The following is a 23,421-nucleotide window of genomic DNA, read 5'->3' on the forward strand; positions in this document are numbered from 1 at the left end:
TGAGAGGGCAACACTGCAACAGCCGGCCGCCAGGCTGTCTTTTTTTTGCACAGCTAGTTGCCTCCAGGAGGCCACAAGAGGGAGACAAGGGACTGCAAAATGGAAAATAGGCATCCACCAACTTTACAGACAACTTCTCCTTGCTCCTACAACCTCCATCCTTGCACAGTTTGTTATTCTTCCAGGTAACAAAGTAACAAATCCAAATTGCTGCTCTCTTTGTAGGCAAGCAAGGGTTTGTTGCAACTGCAATTCTTACTTCTTCTTGAAATGTAGGGACGACAGTACATTCCATCACATCCATCTAGTGTACACAGGTAGGTCCATTGTGGCGGGTAGGCGGCTGGCTGCTTTAATGGCTGTTTGCTGTTCCCCTACTCCACTCCACTCCACTATTTGACTGTGGTGCTGCATCAATCAGTGGCTGGCTCAGGTGCAGCTCTTTAACTTACCTAGGAGGGAGGGCGGAGAGAAGACAAGGAAGGTGAATGAGCTGTTCCAATGTGAAATGCCGGAAACACAGAAACACAGAAGACACACACACAACAAGAGGTGGCAATGTATTAATTAATTGCATTTAATAAATTAGCTCATTATCACACATGACTGTACAAATGCATTGTCCAACAGGTGTTGAAATAATGGGATTAAAAGGGGAGATCCCATCAGAAAGACAGAAACAATGGCAAACACAAAAAAACACTTTTGGAATCTGATTTTAGTCAACACATAAGGAAAGGGTGCACCGGTCCTGGAAATACTGCAATACCAGGTCAATGCGTGGAGTGGACAGAGCAAGCTCTATTTCCATCTCCCTGTTCTAAAAATCCATTTAATATATGGTCCCCAGATAGGGGACGTATCAGATATTAAACTGATAAGAACAGATTTTTTTTTTTTTTTTTTTTTTTTTTGCTATCCCTCAGATGGGAATTAATACGATCAAAAACCAACCATATTCAATCCAAGACAATTTCCATCAATTGTCCCCATCATCATCTAGACAGCGCTCATTACTCTTTTCTTTTAATATGTACAAGGAAAACAAACAATGTCTTCACATAAAAAATACAGAAAACAATATCATGATGAATAATCAACAATATCTATCCACTTCATCACCTTCCACACCCCCTCCGAATCCATTTCCCCTTTTCTTTTTTTATCCCACAAAAAACAAACATACAATTTTCCCAATACCATTCGCACACTATCTCTAACAGCTAATTCTTTTCTCTTAAACACATATACATTCCGAACATCCCATAGTACTTCTTTTATACATGCAAGCAACAACCACAACACTCTCTCTTTTTCTCCACTACACGCACACAACCCAAACATAAACATTTCAAAAGACAACAAACTCACCCCAGTCAACTCCTTACATAACGGTCCCATTCTCTTTATCACTTCTCTTGCATACTTGCAATTCCAGAACAAATGAGTAACACTCTCCCTTCCATTACAGTCAGACCTTGGACACATATCACTCCTGACTAGCCCACGATTCCTCTGGAATTCTCTTACTGGCAACACTCCATGCAAACTTTGCCACACCAATTCACTCTGCTTGTTAGTCAAACCATCCATTCTTACTTTCTTCCATACTTTCCCCACATCTCTTCCTCTCACCATATTTATACCGCACTCAGTCTCCGCACACTCAATCATCCTATACACCAAACTCTTATTGCGCAACATCCTAACATCCACACCATGCAACTTATATTTCACAAGGAACTTATACATCCACTCATACCACACAGGCACAACAAACGCGACTGGCCTACGTAAATCTCTCGCACACCACTTCATCCGAATCAGGTAAGTCCCAAACAAATATCTACACATAACAGAATATTTTAAATCTGCCCTGACTACTCTTAGAAGAAAGATACACATATTTACCCCAAAGAATACTTCTAAATTAGGAAAACCCAATCCACCATTCCTCACAGATTTAATTACCACCTCCCTCCTCGCTCGCTCCATTTTCGAGCCCCACAAAAAAACAAACAGAATCCTATTTAAGCTCCTCAAAGACATATAATTTGGCGGAAACACTAAAGCAATATACAAGTATATTGGCAAGACAACACTCTTAATAATCAAAATCTTCCCAATAAACGATAAACTTCTCATCCTCCAAAAACATAATTTACTTTCCACTTTCTTCTTCACATCATCCCAACATTCTTTCCCATCTAATTTTTCCGTAAATTTCACTCCCAAGACTTTGATAGGTCCATCCACCACATTTACACCTATATCACCCCTCAATCTACCATTCCCAAAGCTTTTACATTCACTCTTATTCCAATTAACACGGAAAGCAGACGCGCCACAAAAAAACGACACTAGCAATTTCACACGTTTTATAGTACATTCAGAATCACATAGAACACACACATCATCCATATAGCCACTTACCTTCCACTCTCTCCCCCCACTCCCTGGAACCTGAACACCACGTACAACCTTATCCTTCCTTAACAAACACAATAATGGCTCAATCGCACAAATGAAAGCAACCGGTGACAACGGACATCCTTGACGCACACCAGAAGACACAATCACTCTCCTACCCACACAACCATTCAATAACACACGACTATATATCCCACCATACAAACTCCTGATTCTACATACAAACTCAGCTGGAAACCCCATTTTCAGCAACACCTTATACAAAAACTTATGAGACAACCTATCGTAGGCTTTTTCAAAATCCAAACTTAACAAATGCACATCCTTCTTCCTTCCCATACAATCCCACAAGCAATCTCTTAACATACACAAATTCTCATGTATTCTTCTCCCAGGCACCGCACAACATTGCTCATCCCCAACCACACACTCAATCACATCACGCATCCTATTGGCTATCACCTTCGCATAAATCTTGTAATCACAATTAAGTAACGTAATCGGACGCCAATTCTTCAATTCCTTCAGATCTCCCTTTTTCGGAATCAACACAATCACACCCGTACGCATACTTTCAGTAATTGCTTCATTCACCCACATATACTTACACAATTCTATCACATCTTTTCCAATCACATCCCACATTAGCCTATAGAACTCTATAGGGAGTCCATCTTCCCCTGGTGTCTTATTCACAGCCATACTATTTATTACCTTCCATACTTCATCCATAGTCACATCCTTCATAACACCTTCTTTCTCAGCCTCACTCAAATTTTTGTCCATCCCATTCAACACCTCACTCTCCAATGTATCATCCCTCCATTTTTCTGCGTACAATTCTTCATAGAACTTTGCAACTTCCTCACTCACATCATCACCACTCACCTCACTACCATCCAATCCAATTAACACATTCATACTTTGCTTTTTACCAAAAACCTTCTTGAAAAAGAAACGAGTACATTTCTCATCAAACTCCATTCTTTCCAACTTAGCCCTATAGATAATACTTCTACCTCTTTCAGACAAAAACTCATTAATTTCTCTTTTAACAATTATTATATCTTCACTCACCTCCGCACCGCCATCCCTTAACTTATACAACAAACTTAACTGAGCATTCAACCTCACATACTTCTCCCTCTTTATTGCGGCAACTTTATACCCAATAGTCTTAAAAAAGGATCTTGTTTTCATCTTCACCCAATCCCACCACCTACAGATATCAGTAAACTCACTTTTCTTCCTTACCCAACATTCATACCGATTTGCATATTCCCGCCTCACATCCTCACTTTCTAACAGACTCACATTCAGTTTCCATAAACCCCGCCCATACACACCCTTTACATCCAGATCCAAATCACACATTACACACTCATGATCAGAAAATAAAACACCTTTTTGTTTATAATTTACAGGTACAACATTCTGGGACACAAAACAATAATCTAAACGACTGTGAATTTTCCCTCTGTCTGCATGATATGTGTCTAACATCGGATCTACTTTACATAATTTCTGCATATCTCCCAAATTAAAGTCGCTAACAATCTCCAAAAAAGTTTTCCCAGACACATCCACATGACTTTTTGTGATATCACAATTCAAATCCCCCACTACAATTAAGGGCATTCTCCCTGGGATAAATAACTTAATTTTTTCAAATAATAACTTCCTCTCTAATTTATCTGTTGAGGCATAAACATTTATAACACAAAACTTAATATTTCTATATTCAAAAATTGCAGATATACACCTACCCTCCTCTATTACTGTATAGTTAACTAAAGACACTTCCCTCCCCTTTACTAAAATACCCACCCCATCATTTTTATTCAATGTACTACCTGACCATACTGTACTACCATACGCCCATTCATCACTTCCAATACATTCACACAGTCCACACTCCTGTAAACAATATATTGAAGCATTTTCTTGTGCTAAAAATTCCAAAATTGCACTCCTACGAACCTTGCTCTTAAACACTCTAACATTCTGAGAGCAAATAGAAAAAACCATCCTAAAAAGAAGCAAATGCACAAAAACAAAATATCACACTCTGGTGTAAACCCACAAACCTAAGGGGAACATAAAATTTGCATAATTTGCATACTTCCCAGCATTCCAGCAGTAACCACTTTCTTTTCCCTTTGATTAGGAAGCCTAAGACAGACAAAAAAAAATACAGGTGGAGCATTTTCCAACCCCCAGCCCTTTCTTCATTGCTGGAACACCTGCAAACACAAATGAGGCAAGGCAAAGCAGTACATAGACACAAGCACATGTTAAGCACATGTTACAACTTTTAAAGCACATGTTACTCCACTTTTTCACAGCTAAAAAAGGAAACAGGCCTTCATTTTACATGAAGCCAGAAAGTAAGGCCATACAACCAGCACATGGCTATCTATACTGTAGAGCCACCTCCACCAGAGTCCATACTGTTCTCCTCCAGCGCTTGATAGACATTGCTGGTTTTTGTAGTGCTTGTTTCACTCCTCTCACATCTTCTCTTTTTGAAGGCCTTCTTCCCTTCAACCTGCACAAAGTCCTCCTCCTCCTCTGAAACAGTATTCCCTCCACCCTCCCTGGGACACTTTCCACCTCCAGGTTCACCAGATGGAAACACCTCAATATTAACCGGATCAGAGAGGTGAACTGGGCTTATGGTCTCCTCAATTAATTCCTCCAGGTTTCTCATAGGAGGCAACTCTGGAGCAACCAACACTCTCACTCCTGGCCTCTGAACTGGTACACGCAGCTCTTTCTCCAGTCTGGCCACTTCCTTAGCCATTTCAGCATAGGATTTGCGACTTCTTTCTGCTTCCTGCTGATTTTCCTCCCTCTCTGCTTATTCTTTGCGCACATTAGGGCAGTCTCTATACATGTGAGTTGTCTGTCCACACATATCACACGCTTTGGGACTTGGGCAATTTCCCGCCAAATGACCCTCCTGTTTGCAATTCCTGCAACACTGCTTTTTTGCACAGTCAGCCTTGGTATGCCCAAACATAAAGCAATTTCTACAATACTGGGGCTGACCTGGGTAAGTCAGAAACCCTCTATGCCCAGCCACAGTAAAATTTGCTGGGGGATGTCTGCATCCTCCAATACACCCAGCATCCAGTCTGAACTTGACCCTAAATTTATACTTGCAATTAAAAATTCCCAACACATTTGTCTGTGGTACTCCCGCATGCACATACTCGCAGTACTGGCGCAGAAGGTTCATCAGGACTTCCACCTCAGTGAAGGGGTTATACACATGTACAGTGATTACCTTCTCCTGAAGACCAAACAGCGGTTGGAAACGGATCCCGGTCATTACCTGATCCTCAGCATGTCCCCGCATCCACTCATAAATAGTCAGGCACATACCTTCATCCACAAAGGTTACGTCATACAGACCCTGCCTTGGGAACTCCTGGACACTGAAAATATCCTTCCGGGATGCTCCAGCCCTTGTCTCCACGATATCCCGGATCAAGTACACCACGTTGTTCCTTCTTCCATCGTTTGGATCCACCTGCAGACGAATGGTGTTCCTGATTCCAGCCATCTTCAAATCTGTCGGTTTCCCACAGAAACAAAATGTATCCCTCCTCAAGGAACGCTTCTGGACAAGCCAGAAGCCACGCACCTCTGACTACGTCAGTTTTATTGAAAGCCCGAGTCGTGCTTTCTATCACCCAAGTGCATAAAAAGTGCAGAGGTGCCACACAAAAAGTGCACAAGGATGCGGTCTATCGCAGCCCTTCTCTTAAAAGAGAGAGGCCCCGCATAACCATTCCCTGACCCTCCAAACCATAGGCCTAGAGGATCAAGGATCGATGGTCCCCCCTCGCCGAAGCTTAGGGAGACCCAAACACACTCCTAGGCTTCTACCTGGGCTGCCACCCCAGTGTCCACCTAGGAGCCTGCATCCTAGTTGCACCTCCCCTCCGAAGAAGGGAGGCCGGGTTGCAGGGGAAAAAGGAACCAGAAGGCCACACATTTTCCCCCTAGACCTCAGGAGGGTCCCAAAAGGGCACCGCATCCCAAAATCCTTGTGACAAACGTGACAAACACACAGTGAAAAACAAAATTAAATAAGTGGATGTGCGCTGTGATACAGCCTGGACATCCGCCAGGTATAAAAAAAATTCCTCATCTCCCAGCCAGAAGGCCGGGAGAATAAAGGTGTGTGCTCATATAGCGTGAAAGAGAGTGCGTGCAAGTGTGCCTTCACTCAGTGGGATCCCACCCCCAGTGAGTTAGGGCACCCCAGGGTCACCAGCCCTGGGGCACATAGCAACTCGGGCTTCCAAACTACCCGGCCTAATGACCTCGATCCGGCGGTCGCCTGGTCACCTACAAATGGTACCTTTAAACCAAATGCGTACACCAGAGCGATGACCGTTGTGGTTCCCTGCCCTCACCTCGGCGTTCTGTCATCCCCCTACGATGGCCCACGTACCACCGGCAGGGATGATTACTAACCTCAGCTTGAGCAGGTACTACACTTGATCTTAGCCAAAAGGCCGAGAAGCGATAACCCGAATGGGCCGGGCGTTGACCGAGCCTGCCTAATACTGCTGTTCACCCCTTGCAGCGATTGATTCAGCCTACTCCTAGGCAATTCCATGGGGCCCTGCAGGCTCACACACATTTACAGCTACTAAGCGGGAGGTGAATAAAGGCCGGAGAGGAAGCCAGACAGGATTTGCTTCTTTTGCTTGCACCACAATGCAGTGCTGAAAGAGGAGGAATCTACATAAAAACGCCTTCCTGGCAACGCCCAAATGCCCTCCTGCCATGCAGATAAACACTGGCAGCGGCAGCAAGTGCATGCCCACAGCCACCCCTTGTTCCTTCACACCTTGTATCAGCTGTAATCCAGTCCAGTCCAGTGCTGCCTGCTGAGCAGCACTGACCAACACTGCCTGGGCCCAGGCTTTTATCTCTGAGGCCCCATTATGATGTCAGAAAGCTGGCTCTGGAATCCTGAGGGCTCCACTATGACACGTGCAAAGTTCCGTCTGAACTTTATATAAGACGGTGCGGCTCAGTCAGTCACTCAGTGTTGCCTGAGAGGGCAACACTGCAACAGCCGGCCGCCAGGCTGTCTTTTTTTTGCACAGCTAGTTGCCTCCAGGAGGCCACAAGAGGGAGACAAGGGACTGCAAAATGGAAAATAGGCATCCACCAACTTTACAGACAACTTCTCCTTGCTCCTACAACCTCCATCCTTGCACAGTTTGTTATTCTTCCAGGTAACAAAGTAACAAATCCAAATTGCTGCTCTCTTTGTAGGCAAGCAAGGGTTTGTTGCAACTGCAATTCTTACTTCTTCTTGAAATGTAGGGACGACAGTACATTCCATCACATCCATCTAGTGTACACAGGTAGGTCCATTGTGGCGGGTAGGCGGCTGGCTGCTTTAATGGCTGTTTGCTGTTCCCCTACTCCACTCCACTCCACTATTTGACTGTGGTGCTGCATCAATCAGTGGCTGGCTCAGGTGCAGCTCTTTAACTTACCTAGGAGGGAGGGCGGAGAGAAGACAAGGAAGGTGAATGAGCTGTTCCAATGTGAAATGCCGGAAACACAGAAACACAGAAGACACACACACAACAAGAGGTGGCAATGTATTAATTAATTGCATTTAATAAATTAGCTCATTATCACACATGACTGTACAAATGCATTGTCCAACAGGTGTTGAAATAATGGGATTAAAAGGGGAGATCCCATCAGAAAGACAGAAACAATGGCAAACACAAAAAAACACTTTTGGAATCTGATTTTAGTCAACACATAAGGAAAGGGTGCACCGGTCCTGGAAATACTGCAATACCAGGTCAATGCGTGGAGTGGACAGAGCAAGCTCTATTTCCATCTCCCTGTTCTAAAAATCCATTTAATATATGGTCCCCAGATAGGGGACGTATCAGATATTAAACTGATAAGAACAGATAAGGTTTCAACAAAATTTTATTGACACATATATATATACAGAGAATACATTTTCATAAAATAAAATTCAGTAATAAAATGCTTGTTGTACATTTCAAAAAATAATTTTTGTGTAATCAATTCTGTAATAAATTATATGTTTGTACATTTTTCTTTAATAAAATTCAATAACAAAATGTTTTTTAATTCATTTCATTAAAACCTTTTTGTAAAATAACTTCAGTAATAAAATGTTTATTTTTAATACATTTCATTAAAATGATAAAAGCAATAAATTTTTTAACGAGAAGAAGGTTTCTTTAAAAATCTGACAATGGCAGGATAAAACAAGCAGTAAAATCACAATTACAAATACATAAATTATTTACATGGTAATCGTGTTCCACAGAGACAGACACCACATGGATGCCGCTTCTTTTGCTCCTAGATTTTTTTTGTCTCTGAGGTAGTATACATACAGCTCACTTAACGCAATCTTGACACAGTCTGTAATGTCAATAAAATCACGTTTAAAAAGAAGAATGTTCCTAACCTTCCAGATGGCATTTTTAAAACAATTAATAATCATCCAGCAGATCATCTGCTGTCTGAATGATGGGCAGGTAAAAAGGCCATAAAAAACGTATTCGTACTTAAAATCTTTAAGACCACAGATCCATTTTAGTAAAAGGCCGGCTTTCCTCCATACCTCCTGTGCATAGTGGCAGTTCCAGAACAAGTGCATTACTGTTTCGTCATTCCCGCACCTATCTCGTGGGCACTTGGCTCTCGCCACCAGTCCTCGCCTATGTTGGAATGCACGTGTAGGGAGGCACTGGTGGACGATTGCCCAGGCAAGGTCCTTATGCACATTTGCAAGATATTTCCCGTACACATTTCGCCACACTTGCTTGGACCTTGCCTGCGAGAAATTGGACACTGCCACTGTCTCTTCTCCGTGTCTGCACGCCATCGACACCTTTCTCTGGTCCCCCAATATGTCAGGCTCCAATTCTTGGAGGCTCAGGAGCCTAACAGTCTTTTCTAGCACCACATAGTGTTTTGGGGGACACAGAAGCACAGGAGAATTTAGGGAGATACGAGCCCAACGTTTAAAAACCATGCCCGCTGCGTATTTTAAAAAGCAGCTAAAAATGCCATCGGATTTAAACATTTTAAAACAGAAGCAGAAATATTTGATATAAAAAAATGTAAAAAGGTTAGGAACATCTCTCCCGCCATTGTCTTTACCTTTATACATAAAATCACGCTTTAATTTTTCCATCTTGGAGCCCCACAGAAACATAAAACAAATGCGTGTTAGCTTTTTAATATATAAAATGGATGGAGGGAAAACCATGGCCACATAGAGCATTATTGGGATTAAAACCATTTTTATGATTAAAATTTTCCCCTCCATCGTGAGGCTCCTAAGATTCCACATTAAAACCTTCTTCTCTATTTTTGCTATCACTGAGTCCCAGTTAGAGGTCCCATTGTTCGCCTGATTAAAAACAATCCCTAAAATTTTAATCTGGTCCTTCTGCATTCTGACTCCTGGGGTCAGGGAGGAATCCCAGCCTCCTATATTAAAACACTCACATTTATCAATATTAAGTTTAAAACCAGAAGCTTCGCAGAAAAAGGTGGTGTTCCTCAGCGCCCTCCTCATGGATGATGAATCGGGGCACAGAATTGTCACATCATCCATGTAGCTTAATACCTTTACTTGGTTGCCCCTCCCACCAGGTATTGGGGCGCCTCTAATAACTTTATCGTTCCTGAGCATGGCTAAAAGGGGCTCCATTGCGCAAATAAATAGTAGGGGAGACAATGGGCACCCTTGCTTGACTCCAGATAAAAGAGGAACACCACTAGTTAAAAATCCATTTATAGAAATCTCACTAAAACAGGACCGATATAAAAGCATAACACGACTTATAATAAAATCAGGCACCGCCATTTTTTTAAGCACCATAAAAAGGAACTCATGGGACACTCTATCAAAGGCCTTTTCAAAATCAAGGGATAAAATAGCAAGGTTTTGGCCTCGATCTTTAAAATACCAAATAACATCTCTTAAAATATTAAGGGACTCAGTGATAGATCTACCAGGTACCCCACAGACCTGATTTGGGTGGATTAATTTACTGATAAAAGGTTTAAAACGGACCGCTATCAGTTTGGCTAAAATTTTATAATCTACATTTAAAAGCGTAATCGGGCGCCAATTTTTGAGCTGGTCCTTTCCACCCTTATTTTTAAAAATTAGGGACACAATCCCCCTTCTCCAAGAAGGGGGCAGCTCTTCTACAATAAAAGCCTCTTTATATAATAAAATCATATCCTCTTTTAAAACATCCCAAAAAGTTAGATAAAATTCAATAGGCAACCCATCCTCCCCAGGGGCCTTTCCCGCTGAAAAACTTTTAAAAACAAATAAAAGTTCCTCCAAATTAAGATCCCGGGATAAAACCTCCTGGTCCAAAGTATCTAACTTAAAATCAAGGGAGTTAAGAGCATGATTTAAAAAGGATTCATCAATGGCTTTTTTACTAAAAAGGAGTTGGTAAAAATTAAAAGCTGCCTTTAACATTCCTCCCACGGAAGTCTCCCCTTCTAGGTTTAAAATAGCGTCTCTTTTGTCGTTTACCTTTTTAAAAAAGAATCGGGAGCACTTCTCGTCTTCTTCTAGATGCTTCACGTGGGAGTTAAAAATTATTTGTTTACCTTTATCATCAAGACATTTTTTTATTTCAGCTTTTAAGTTTAAAATATCAGAATCCACATCAAACCCAACATCCTTCAATTTAAAAAGCACATGTAGACGCTTATTAAGAACATAAAACCACTGTTTCTTTTCTCTGGCTTTCTTCCTACCTGCTCGGATAAAAAATAATTTAATTTTTGGTTTAATGCCCTCCCACCAGTGCAGCATGGTCCCGTGGGGTTTTCTCTGTAATTGCCAGCACTGGTAGGTCCGCACAAACTCATTTTTAATTTCAGGGTCCTCCAGGAGCGTGGCGTTCAACCTCCAGAGGCCCTTACTTACTTTTTGCTCTCCCTCCAGCTCCAGAGACACATTTAGGAGTTTATGATCTGAAAAGATGTTATTTAAAAGCATGCATTTTTGAGGGGTAAAATCATGGGAGGCAAAAATAAAATCGATTCTGGAGCTCACTCTTCCATTAGACCATGTGGCGCCTGCGTCTCCTGGCAAGAGATCCTTCCAGCAATCGCGTAATTTAAAATCATCAATAAAATTTTTGAGCAGGTAGGTAGTGTGGTCTTTCCTATTTGCATCACCCCCCTGCCGGCACTCTCCTTCTCTTATGCAGTTAAAATCACCCCCTACCAGCAGGGGGGCAGACCCAACACCAAACAGTGGTAAAATATTAAAAAGTTCTGCCCGCTCCTGTTTGTCAGGAGGGGCATACACATTTAAAATACGAATTAAAAGTCCATTAATGTGCAGGTGGGTTAAAACAGCTCTGCCGGGCATAATCTCAATCACATTTTGTATAGAAATAAAATGGCCACGGCAGAGTAATCCCACACCTGTAGAACGACAGTCATTGGCTCCAGACCACACCGAAGGGCCCAGCTTCCAATCTTGTTTTAGATCCATATAGTCCATGCTGTTAGGGATTCCACACTCCTGCAGTAGGCAAAAATCAAAGTCCATAGTCTCAAGGTAAGAAAACAAAGCAGCCCTGCGAACAGGGCTCTTTAGGGACCTCACATTCAGTGAGGAGAATTTTAGGGTACTACAAGGCATAGTTTATGGAGAGTCAGTGTCCACTTCTGAGGAGCCCGACTCCGATATACTCTGGGAGTCAGGCTGCCCCGCATCCGGGGACGCGAACTCCACGATGTTCACAGGGTCAGAGCCGGACAGATGTTTCGACCCGACCCTTCCCCTGAATTCGCTTTCGTCCGAACTGCGGCATAACGTTTTCCTCTTTATTGTAGACACCTCCTCCTCTCTTGACCTCTTCCCCGTACTGGATAAATCCATCGTCGTCTCGTCCTCGTCCTCCTCACTCGACGTCACCTCGGTCTCCTGGCTGATGTCATCTCCGTCACGATCTCCGGCCACTGCTACCTCAGGTGCGGCTACAGGTTCCTCCGGATCGCTGGTCGTCTTGGGTTGCTCAGGAGCCTGTGAGGTCCCTTCCTTCTTCCTTATCATTCCGCCTACTGCATCTAAAGCCGTCAGCATCCGACCCTCTATTGGCGTGACAAGAGGGACCGACTCTAGCTGCCCGGCCGATCGGCGGCGGCTGGTGCTTGGGGTATCCCGCAAGGAGCCCCTACGTCTGGACTCCTTATTTGGCTCTTCACCAGCCGCCGTCTCTGCCCAGTCCCCTTTTGTGGGTATCGAGGACCGGCGAGACTTTTTGCCGACCGGCTCCGGGTTGGAGCTTGGGGCCTTCATTACAGAGCTAGAACAGCCCTGCTCGGCCCCCTTGGAATCCCTAGGACCACCCTCCACACGTGGCCCGGAGGGTATTGGCCCTGACCCTTCGGTGGGTCCCGGGGCATTACCAGCAGTGCCCGCACCTGTTGCAGGCTGCTGCCCTGGCCCCGGTCGGGGTGGCCCAGGTTTGGGTTCACCCCTCAATGACTGCGTTCTCTTTGGACATTCTTTGTACATGTGTCCTGTCTCCCCGCACAGGTTACACATGGTGCTGGAACTGCATTTGGAGGCCACGTGCCCAAGGCCTCCACATTTATTACAGCGTATGACATGACCCTCACTGCATGCGTCTTTCGTATGTCCATACGACTGGCAGTTCCAGCAGAACCGAGGCATCTGGGGGTAAAAGAGATATCCCCGGTTCCTCCCAATGGCAAAGTTGGCTGGCGGATGTATAAAGCCTCGTATGCCATTTGGGTCTTGGAAGAATTTCACAAAATACTTCCGCTTTCCATTCCAGAAGCCTTCCGCATTTTTAACTTCATGGCTGAAGTGGATTTCTCGACAGTATCGCCCAAGAAAGATCTCAATGTCCCTGGCAGGGACAAACGGGCTGTGCATCACCACGACAAGTGGAATAGATTCCTCCCCGTAGAGGAATGCGAAATAGAGCCCGTCCAGGCGCTCTTCTGTCTGGTCCGCACCAGACAGGGCTGCACAGATGGTGTCGCAGCAGGCCGCGGTACAAAAGGAGATGGTATATCGTCCGCGGCCTTCCTGGTCATTAAGACACAGGATGTTCTCCCGTCTGAGGCCGAAGAAGCCAAGCAGGATTTCCCCTACTATGAACTTCAGGTTCTTCCGCTGGCGATGTTTCTCCTCGACCTCAATCCGGATAGATTGTCGCAACTGGGTTTCCCCAGTCACGAATCCGTACGCAAACGGCATTTTCAGCTTGTCCCGACAAGGATTCGCCCTTCTAGGCCGTCCGGCGCAAGCCGTCCGCCTAGTGATCCCTTCTCGTTGCCTGAGGACTAGTCCGACTACCCAATAGCTGCAGGGGGGTGAAGTCAAGGCGATAAACCTGTGACGATCCCCCCAGGCCAAGTAGCCGGGTACCCCAGGCACCTTCTGACAAAACCTCCTGTATAAATACACTTGGTCTTAGCCAAAAGGCCGAGAAGCGATAACCCGAATGGGCCGGGCGTTGACCGAGCCTGCCTAATACTGCTGTTCACCCCTTGCAGCGATTGATTCAGCCTACTCCTAGGCAATTCCATGGGGCCCTGCAGGCTCACACACATTTACAGCTACTAAGCGGGAGGTGAATAAAGGCCGGAGAGGAAGCCAGACAGGATTTGCTTCTTTTGCTTGCACCACAATGCAGTGCTGAAAGAGGAGGAATCTACATAAAAACGCCTTCCTGGCAACGCCCAAATGCCCTCCTGCCATGCAGATAAACACTGGCAGCGGCAGCAAGTGCATGCCCACAGCCACCCCTTGTTCCTTCACACCTTGTATCAGCTGTAATCCAGTCCAGTCCAGTGCTGCCTGCTGAGCAGCACTGACCAACACTGCCTGGGCCCAGGCTTTTATCTCTGAGGCCCCATTATGATGTCAGAAAGCTGGCTCTGGAATCCTGAGGGCTCCACTATGACACGTGCAAAGTTCCGTCTGAACTTTATATAAGACGGTGCGGCTCAGTCAGTCACTCAGTGTTGCCTGAGAGGGCAACACTGCAACAGCCGGCCGCCAGGCTGTCTTTTTTTTGCACAGCTAGTTGCCTCCAGGAGGCCACAAGAGGGAGACAAGGGACTGCAAAATGGAAAATAGGCATCCACCAACTTTACAGACAACTTCTCCTTGCTCCTACAACCTCCATCCTTGCACAGTTTGTTATTCTTCCAGGTAACAAAGTAACAAATCCAAATTGCTGCTCTCTTTGTAGGCAAGCAAGGGTTTGTTGCAACTGCAATTCTTACTTCTTCTTGAAATGTAGGGACGACAGTACATTCCATCACATCCATCTAGTGTACACAGGTAGGTCCATTGTGGCGGGTAGGCGGCTGGCTGCTTTAATGGCTGTTTGCTGTTCCCCTACTCCACTCCACTCCACTATTTGACTGTGGTGCTGCATCAATCAGTGGCTGGCTCAGGTGCAGCTCTTTAACTTACCTAGGAGGGAGGGCGGAGAGAAGACAAGGAAGGTGAATGAGCTGTTCCAATGTGAAATGCCGGAAACACAGAAACACAGAAGACACACACACAACAAGAGGTGGCAATGTATTAATTAATTGCATTTAATAAATTAGCTCATTATCACACATGACTGTACAAATGCATTGTCCAACAGGTGTTGAAATAATGGGATTAAAAGGGGAGATCCCATCAGAAAGACAGAAACAATGGCAAACACAAAAAAACACTTTTGGAATCTGATTTTAGTCAACACATAAGGAAAGGGTGCACCGGTCCTGGAAATACTGCAATACCAGGTCAATGCGTGGAGTGGACAGAGCAAGCTCTATTTCCATCTCCCTGTTCTAAAAATCCATTTAATATATGGTCCCCAGATAGGGGACGTATCAGATATTAAACTGATAAGAACAGATTTTTTTTTTAATTTTTATTGAAAATAAAGTCAAATTACATTTCATACATTTGTCATGAAAAGTACAAAAACAAAATATTCAAAGATACATCCATCATTTCAAAAGAGAAATATCCAAAAATACAAACACAAATACATTGTATCCTCCCAAAAAAAACAAAAAAAACCCATTCTTATAAGAAAAGAAAAAAAACACATTAAATTCAATTAATAAGCCATGACCGCCATTTTTTGTATTTCCAGACTCCTTCGGCATCACTGCCAAGTCTTTTTCGGTCACATAACACATACAGAAATAAACGTCCACGGATCATGCCCAAACACTCATACACTTCAACGTCCTTTTGCTTAAAAACTAAGATATTCCTGACATCCCACAACACTTCTTTTACGCAATTTACAATCAACCACAACAACCTAGCTTTCTCTCTATTCACACCACACAACCCAAACATCATCATATTAAACGTCAATAATTCAACCCCAGTTATACCTTTAATCAATTTACCCATCCCTTTCCATACATTCTTAGCATACTCACACTCCCACAGTAAATGAACATAATTCTCACACCTACCACATCCTGCCCTGGGGCAGTTCTCACTGTTTACCAACCTTCTTCTCCGTTGAAACTCGCGCGTAGGTAAACACCTATGCACAGTCATCCAAGCAAGATCCTTTTGCCTGTTTACTAACTCTTTATTTTGCACATTCTTCCACACTGCTTTACTCTCATTCTCAGTCAAACCAGCCACACATTCAACCATCTCTCTTGACTCCAAAACTTTCATCACTTTCTTGCTCTCACACCAATCATTCACTGTCACATTCTCTAAGTGGTTCCTCCTAATGCACCTATCAATCCTCATATAAAACCATGGAGTACCAAAACTTGTTGGCTCCCTCAAATCCCTTACCATTAATTTATATCTCAGTAACACCCTTCCAGCCAAATACTTCACCATACAACCATACACACTTTCCTTCTTACTGATCGACATACAAAAACTTACATACTTCACCGCCAGAAAACATTCAATATTCATCAGACCTTTTCCACCATTCACTCTTCTCTTCACCACTTTCTCTCGCTTCAATTTCTCCATCTTTGAGTTCCAAAGGAACAAAAAAATTACTCGGATGATTCTCGCCAGACATCTGTCAGGCGGAGGAAAAACATAATTAATATACAACAAAATTGGAATAATCACAGATTTAATCACCAAAACTCTCCCATCAATCGATAAAGTCCTTAAAGACCAAAAATTTGTTTTATTTTTCACCCGTTCTAAAACTCTCCCCCAACTCTCTTTCCCATACAAATCATTGTCAAAAATCACCCCCAGAACTTCCACCCCACCCTGTCTCACTGGCCATCCACACAAGTCATTTTCCTTCCATTCATCAAAAAACTTACAACCACTTTTATCCACATTCAACTTAAACCCACTCATCATACAAAAACATTCAATCAGCAACTTAGCCCGCTTAACAGCAGCCATACATTTACACACAACCGTGACATCATCCATATAACCAATCACACGCACATCTCTCCCCTTACTGCCAGGGATTTCTACACCCCGCATTACCTTGTCCCGCCTAAACATACCCAACAACGGTTCAATCACACAAACAAATAAAATTGGTGACAATGGACACCCTTGACGAACTCCTGACATAATCCTCACCTTCTCGCTCAGAAAACCATTCACCTGGATTCTACTCCCTATATCTCTGTATAAACACTGAATCCATCCAACCATTCTCTCCGGTACACCCATTTTCCTCAAAATCTTGAACATAAAATCATGCACAACTCTATCATACGCCTTCTCAAAATCAACCGTAATCACAGCCACACCTTGTTTCCTATCCTTACAGTCCCACAACACATCTCTCAAACCCAGCAAACATTCAGAAATCCTCCTGTCAGGCACTGCACACATTTGTTCTTCACCAACCATACAGTCAATCACACTTCTCAACCTATTAGCAATAATCTTAGATATAATCTTGTAATCGCAATTTAAGAGCGCTATCGGCCTCCAATTTTTTAAACTCTTTTTCTCCCCCTTCTTAAACAAAAGAACAGTCACACTTTCACTCATACTTTTTGACAACCTACCTCTCTCCAAAACTTCCTTACAAACTTCCCATACATAATCACCAATCATATCCCAAAATACACAATAAAATTCTACAGGCAAACCATCACTCCCTGCTACTTTCCCCTTCTTCATACCATTCATTGCATCCTCTACTTCACTCTTCCTTATGTCCTCACTCAAAAAACTCTGATCAATCTCATCCAACTGTTTATCCACATACCCCAAACATTCACTCTCTAATGAACAATCACGCTCCTTCTCAGTAAACAAATCCGTATAAAACTTCCATACTTCATCCAGAATCTCATTTTTACCAAACACTTCTACACCATCCTCTCTCAACACACTCACCATTCCAGTTTTTTTATTAAAAGCTTTTTTAAAGAAAAACTTTGTGCATTTCTCATCTTTTTCCCTTACTTCCACTCTAGCTTGTGCAATAATTTTCTTACCTTTTTCCTCCAAACATCTTTTAACATAATCACGCGCTTCTTCAATCTCACCTTCAACATTCATACCCACCCGTCTAAGTTCATACAAATACTCCAATCTTTTTTGCCATCTCTCATACTCCTCCATTTCCTTCCTTCCTCTTTCACACCCTTTTTTTACAAAAAACCTTTTTGTTTCCCTTTTAACCCATTCCCACCAGTCAATCACACTAAAAAACTCCCCTTTCTTTGATTGCCACATCCCAAACAATCTCCTATATTGCTCCCGAACACATTCATCATCCAACAATGTCACATTTAATTTCCATACACCCCTACCAAATTCATACGTACTGTTACTTTTAACCACACATTCGATCCACGCATGATCCGTGAACGGCATCCTCCTCCTTTTAAAGTCCATAACAGTTAATGACCTAGAACAAAAAATAAAATCAATTCGTGACGATATATTTCCAGTATTACTAAAATACGTATAACCAAAAGAACCATCATTTTTTTCACGAAAACAATCCTTAAGTTCAAATAAACTCACAATTTCATTTAATTGTTTCCCAGTACTATCCACCCCACTATCACCTCCCCCTCCAACATTACTCCTATCCCCTGCATTCACTGTACAATTAAAGTCTCCCAGAAGGAAACAATTTTCCCTCCCCCCCAAGAAAAAATATAATTTCTCAAACATCTCCGCTCTTTCTCTCCGTCCAGTCGGAGCATAGACATTAATAACTTTATAAGAGGCACCTCTATACTCAAAATTAACTAATAAAACCCTCCCCTGAACTATGTGAATTACCTTCTTCACAACAAAATCATTACTTTTAAATAATATTCCCACCCCCCCGTTTCTTTCCTGGGATCCTGACCAAATTGCAGGACCCAAGGCCCAGGTAGCATTTATAGGTTCCTCCAGCAAACAACACTCCTGCAAACATAAAACATCAAAATGATAATTTGACAGAAAATCAAAAGTTGCAGCTCTTCTTGTTGCAGTCCTGATACTCCGGACATTTAAGGAACCTATAACAAAATGCATTATTTATAAATGAAAGTCAAAACAATTCAAACACAGGGCCTCACGACTTCTTTAAAGCACCCCTTCCTCTATGTTTCGTCGGAGTCCCATCCGCAGCAGTACGAGCCACATTCTCCTTCTTATTCCCCACTACACCTCTTGTGAAGTGAATGGTTTTCGCCAACTTGGTAACAGTACCGCTCTCAAGGTAGCCAGCCCCAAAAGAAGAGGTAGAAGAGTCAGAATCCACCGCAGCCGATGAATCTCCCCCTCCCCCACCCGGACTGGAAAATTCCTCAATGCGCTCACTCAATGGCGTTGAAACTACGCTCTCTGGTTCCTTGCGCTTCAGAGAGGATTTATCAACCTGCATCTCCCCCGGATCTCCAGAGGACTCAGATGGAGCTTGAGCCTCCTCCCCTTCAGCGACCAACAGGTCCGGAACTGCAACAGCTTCCGTCATCACCGCAACAGGAACATCCTCCACAACAGCCGCCTCATGAACCTCCGGCTCCATCACAGGCGGCGCTGTTGGACCGGAGGCAGCAATCTCACCTCTCACGACCCCGGCATAGGACCTCTGTACCTCTCCATACACCTTAGGGCACCGCCTGGCCAGGTGTTCCACAGATCCGCAGAAGTGACACTTACGTGCCTCCTCGCAATTGGCAGTCTCATGTCCAGGCTTGTAACAGTTTCTGCATACCTGTCCAGTGGTACAATTCTCCCGGGTGTGGCCAAAGGCGTAGCACACCCTACAAAAATCCGGCTGGCCAGGGTAGTGAAGGAAACCTCTGTTGTTCCCAATAGCAAAATTCTGGGGAGGGTGGCACAGACCATCATGCCCATTTGGGTCTGGACGCAGCTCCACCCAAACCCTCCTCATACCATTAAAAGTCCCAAGAATGTTCTTCCTTTTCTCCACACCAGAGACATAGGCACAATAACGACCCAAAAATGCCTGGATCTCCTCATCCTCAACAAAAGGATTGTACATGTGGATTACCACCGGGATCCTCTTTTTCTTGGTCTCACAAGGGACAAAATCAATTCCCTGCAGCTCTGGATGGGAAAGGTTCTCCTGACTCCGGAGGTAGCAGGTCCTCATTTCACTCACGGTGGAAAAACTTGCATCAAAGAATCCTTGCTGGGGAAAGGACTGAAGACAGAAGATCGATTCGTGTGCCATTCCCAGAATTCCTTCCAACACCTTCTGTTGCACATGCAAAATTCCATACGACGTCCTCTTCTCCTCTGCGATAAACAGCCGAACTGTATTTGGTGCATTAGGCGGTCCAGCCATAATCCTCCTCGTCCTCGTCCTCCGATCGCCTTCCCTGTCTCCTGGATCACCCCCTAAAGCAGCAGGTGGCTTAAGCTGGCGGACCAGTGATGCCACAAGGCCAAGGGCGAACACTCAGACGGACCTCCCAGCTAAACCACTTGAGCTTAGCCAAAAGGCCGAGAAGCGATAACCCGAATGGGCCGGGCGTTGACCGAGCCTGCCTAATACTGCTGTTCACCCCTTGCAGCGATTGATTCAGCCTACTCCTAGGCAATTCCATGGGGCCCTGCAGGCTCACACACATTTACAGCTACTAAGCGGGAGGTGAATAAAGGCCGGAGAGGAAGCCAGACAGGATTTGCTTCTTTTGCTTGCACCACAATGCAGTGCTGAAAGAGGAGGAATCTACATAAAAACGCCTTCCTGGCAACGCCCAAATGCCCTCCTGCCATGCAGATAAACACTGGCAGCGGCAGCAAGTGCATGCCCACAGCCACCCCTTGTTCCTTCACACCTTGTATCAGCTGTAATCCAGTCCAGTCCAGTGCTGCCTGCTGAGCAGCACTGACCAACACTGCCTGGGCCCAGGCTTTTATCTCTGAGGCCCCATTATGATGTCAGAAAGCTGGCTCTGGAATCCTGAGGGCTCCACTATGACACGTGCAAAGTTCCGTCTGAACTTTATATAAGACGGTGCGGCTCAGTCAGTCACTCAGTGTTGCCTGAGAGGGCAACACTGCAACAGCCGGCCGCCAGGCTGTCTTTTTTTTGCACAGCTAGTTGCCTCCAGGAGGCCACAAGAGGGAGACAAGGGACTGCAAAATGGAAAATAGGCATCCACCAACTTTACAGACAACTTCTCCTTGCTCCTACAACCTCCATCCTTGCACAGTTTGTTATTCTTCCAGGTAACAAAGTAACAAATCCAAATTGCTGCTCTCTTTGTAGGCAAGCAAGGGTTTGTTGCAACTGCAATTCTTACTTCTTCTTGAAATGTAGGGACGACAGTACATTCCATCACATCCATCTAGTGTACACAGGTAGGTCCATTGTGGCGGGTAGGCGGCTGGCTGCTTTAATGGCTGTTTGCTGTTCCCCTACTCCACTCCACTCCACTATTTGACTGTGGTGCTGCATCAATCAGTGGCTGGCTCAGGTGCAGCTCTTTAACTTACCTAGGAGGGAGGGCGGAGAGAAGACAAGGAAGGTGAATGAGCTGTTCCAATGTGAAATGCCGGAAACACAGAAACACAGAAGACACACACACAACAAGAGGTGGCAATGTATTAATTAATTGCATTTAATAAATTAGCTCATTATCACACATGACTGTACAAATGCATTGTCCAACAGGTGTTGAAATAATGGGATTAAAAGGGGAGATCCCATCAGAAAGACAGAAACAATGGCAAACACAAAAAAACACTTTTGGAATCTGATTTTAGTCAACACATAAGGAAAGGGTGCACCGGTCCTGGAAATACTGCAATACCAGGTCAATGCGTGGAGTGGACAGAGCAAGCTCTATTTCCATCTCCCTGTTCTAAAAATCCATTTAATATATGGTCCCCAGATAGGGGACGTATCAGATATTAAACTGATAAGAACAGATTTTTTTTTTTTTTTTTTTTTTATTAAACCATTCAGGTTTTTTTGAATAAAACCGAGAACTGTAGTTGTTCAAACCACCTCTCTATTTTTCAAAAAATCTCATCACTCTGGTTCATTATTTTATTTTTCCATCAAATACAAGATAAGTCAAACAAAATTACTCAAACTAAATACCTCCATTTTAACATTCGCCATATCCCTTCCGCATCCATACCTTTTTCTAGATCCCATTTATAATAAAAATACAATTTAGCCAATACCATACTAACCACATCCTCCATCTCAAATACTTCTCTTTTATACACATTCAAATTCCTCGTATTCCACAATACCTCTTTCACACAAGTCAAAAAAATCCACAACACTCTATCCTTTTCACTACCCAAACTACACAAACCAAACAAGACAATTTCATACGTCAAACACTTCAAACCAGTCAATTCTTCGCACAACCCACTCAACTTTTTCCAAACATCCTTTGCATGCTTACACGACCAAAACACATGACTCACATCCTCATCATCCCCACAACCTTCTCTCGGACACCTTTCAGATGCAACCAAACCTCTTCTTTTCTGAACACTCCTTACAGGCAACACTCCATGTACCGACATCCATAACAAATCTTTCTGCTTATTTGACACATCATACGTAACAATCTTCTTCCACACAGACTTAGACTCCATCGAATTCAAACCATTTACAGAACACATCACATTATTCATACACATACTTCTCACAACATTCTTTTCGCTCAAAAATCTCTCCATTCTTACATCCTCTAGCTGGAACTTTTTAATAAATTTTTCAACATACAAATACCACCCTGTGCACTGAAAAGCAATTGGTTTACATAAATTACGTTTTTCCCACCTTAGACGCTGAATCACCGTTCCAGCTAGATACTTCGACATTCTGGAAGCCTTGGATTCTTTAAATAAAAGCTCTACAAAAAACCGTACACAATTAATTCCAATGAAGATCTCCAAATTTGGGAAATCAAGGCCTCCATTTCGTCTGCTTTTCATTAGAATTTCTCTCTTTGCCTTCTCAATCCCGCTCCCCCATAAAAAAAGGAACAAAACTCTATTCACTTTTTTTAACATATCAACAGCAGGAGGAAAAACCAGAGCAACATATAAAATCATAGGTAGAATAATACTTTTGACAATTAAAACCTTCCCCGAAAAAGAAAGATCCCTCATTCTCCACATTTCCAACTTTCTCACAATCCTACCACCTAACTCATCCCAACTTTCTCTCCCTTTCAACTCATCATCAAACACAATACCCAAAATTTTCACACCATCCACCTGTTCCATATCAGAATCACTCACTCGCTCATTACTGAAAAAAAATTTAAATTTGCTCTTACCCCAATTTATTTTAAAAGCAGACGCAATACAAAACATGTTTACAATCAACTTCACTCTGGACATATCATACACTGAATCACACAATACACAAATATCATCCATATATCCCAAAGCTTTCACACGTTTTCCATCACACCCGGGCACCACCAAACCTTTCACAACCT

General features: G+C 43.5%; 2 non-coding genes and 3 pseudogenes across 2 annotated transcripts; all 5 read right to left on the minus strand.

Moving 5' to 3' along the window:
• Nucleotides 1–735: 735 nt before the first annotated feature.
• On the minus strand, nt 736–933 carry LOC142654182 (U2 spliceosomal RNA). The gene has a single exon (XR_012848913.1). It is a non-coding gene; the product is annotated as a U2 spliceosomal RNA (small nuclear RNA).
• Nucleotides 934–6,901: 5,968 nt separating this feature from the next.
• On the minus strand, nt 6,902–6,971 carry LOC142654669 (U2 spliceosomal RNA; annotated as a pseudogene).
• Nucleotides 6,972–8,241: 1,270 nt separating this feature from the next.
• On the minus strand, nt 8,242–8,416 carry LOC142653924 (U2 spliceosomal RNA; annotated as a pseudogene).
• Nucleotides 8,417–15,251: 6,835 nt separating this feature from the next.
• Nucleotides 15,252–15,439, minus strand: LOC142653724 (U2 spliceosomal RNA). Its single transcript, XR_012848641.1, has one exon. It is a non-coding gene; the product is annotated as a U2 spliceosomal RNA (small nuclear RNA).
• A 6,289-nt stretch (nt 15,440–21,728) lies between these two features.
• On the minus strand, nt 21,729–21,938 carry LOC142654072 (U2 spliceosomal RNA; annotated as a pseudogene).
• Between the last annotated feature and the right edge of the window lie 1,483 nt (nt 21,939–23,421).

Source organism: Rhinoderma darwinii, chromosome 5 (genome assembly GCF_050947455.1).
Source record: "Rhinoderma darwinii isolate aRhiDar2 chromosome 5, aRhiDar2.hap1, whole genome shotgun sequence".
Taxonomy (NCBI): Eukaryota; Metazoa; Chordata; class Amphibia; order Anura; family Rhinodermatidae; genus Rhinoderma; species Rhinoderma darwinii.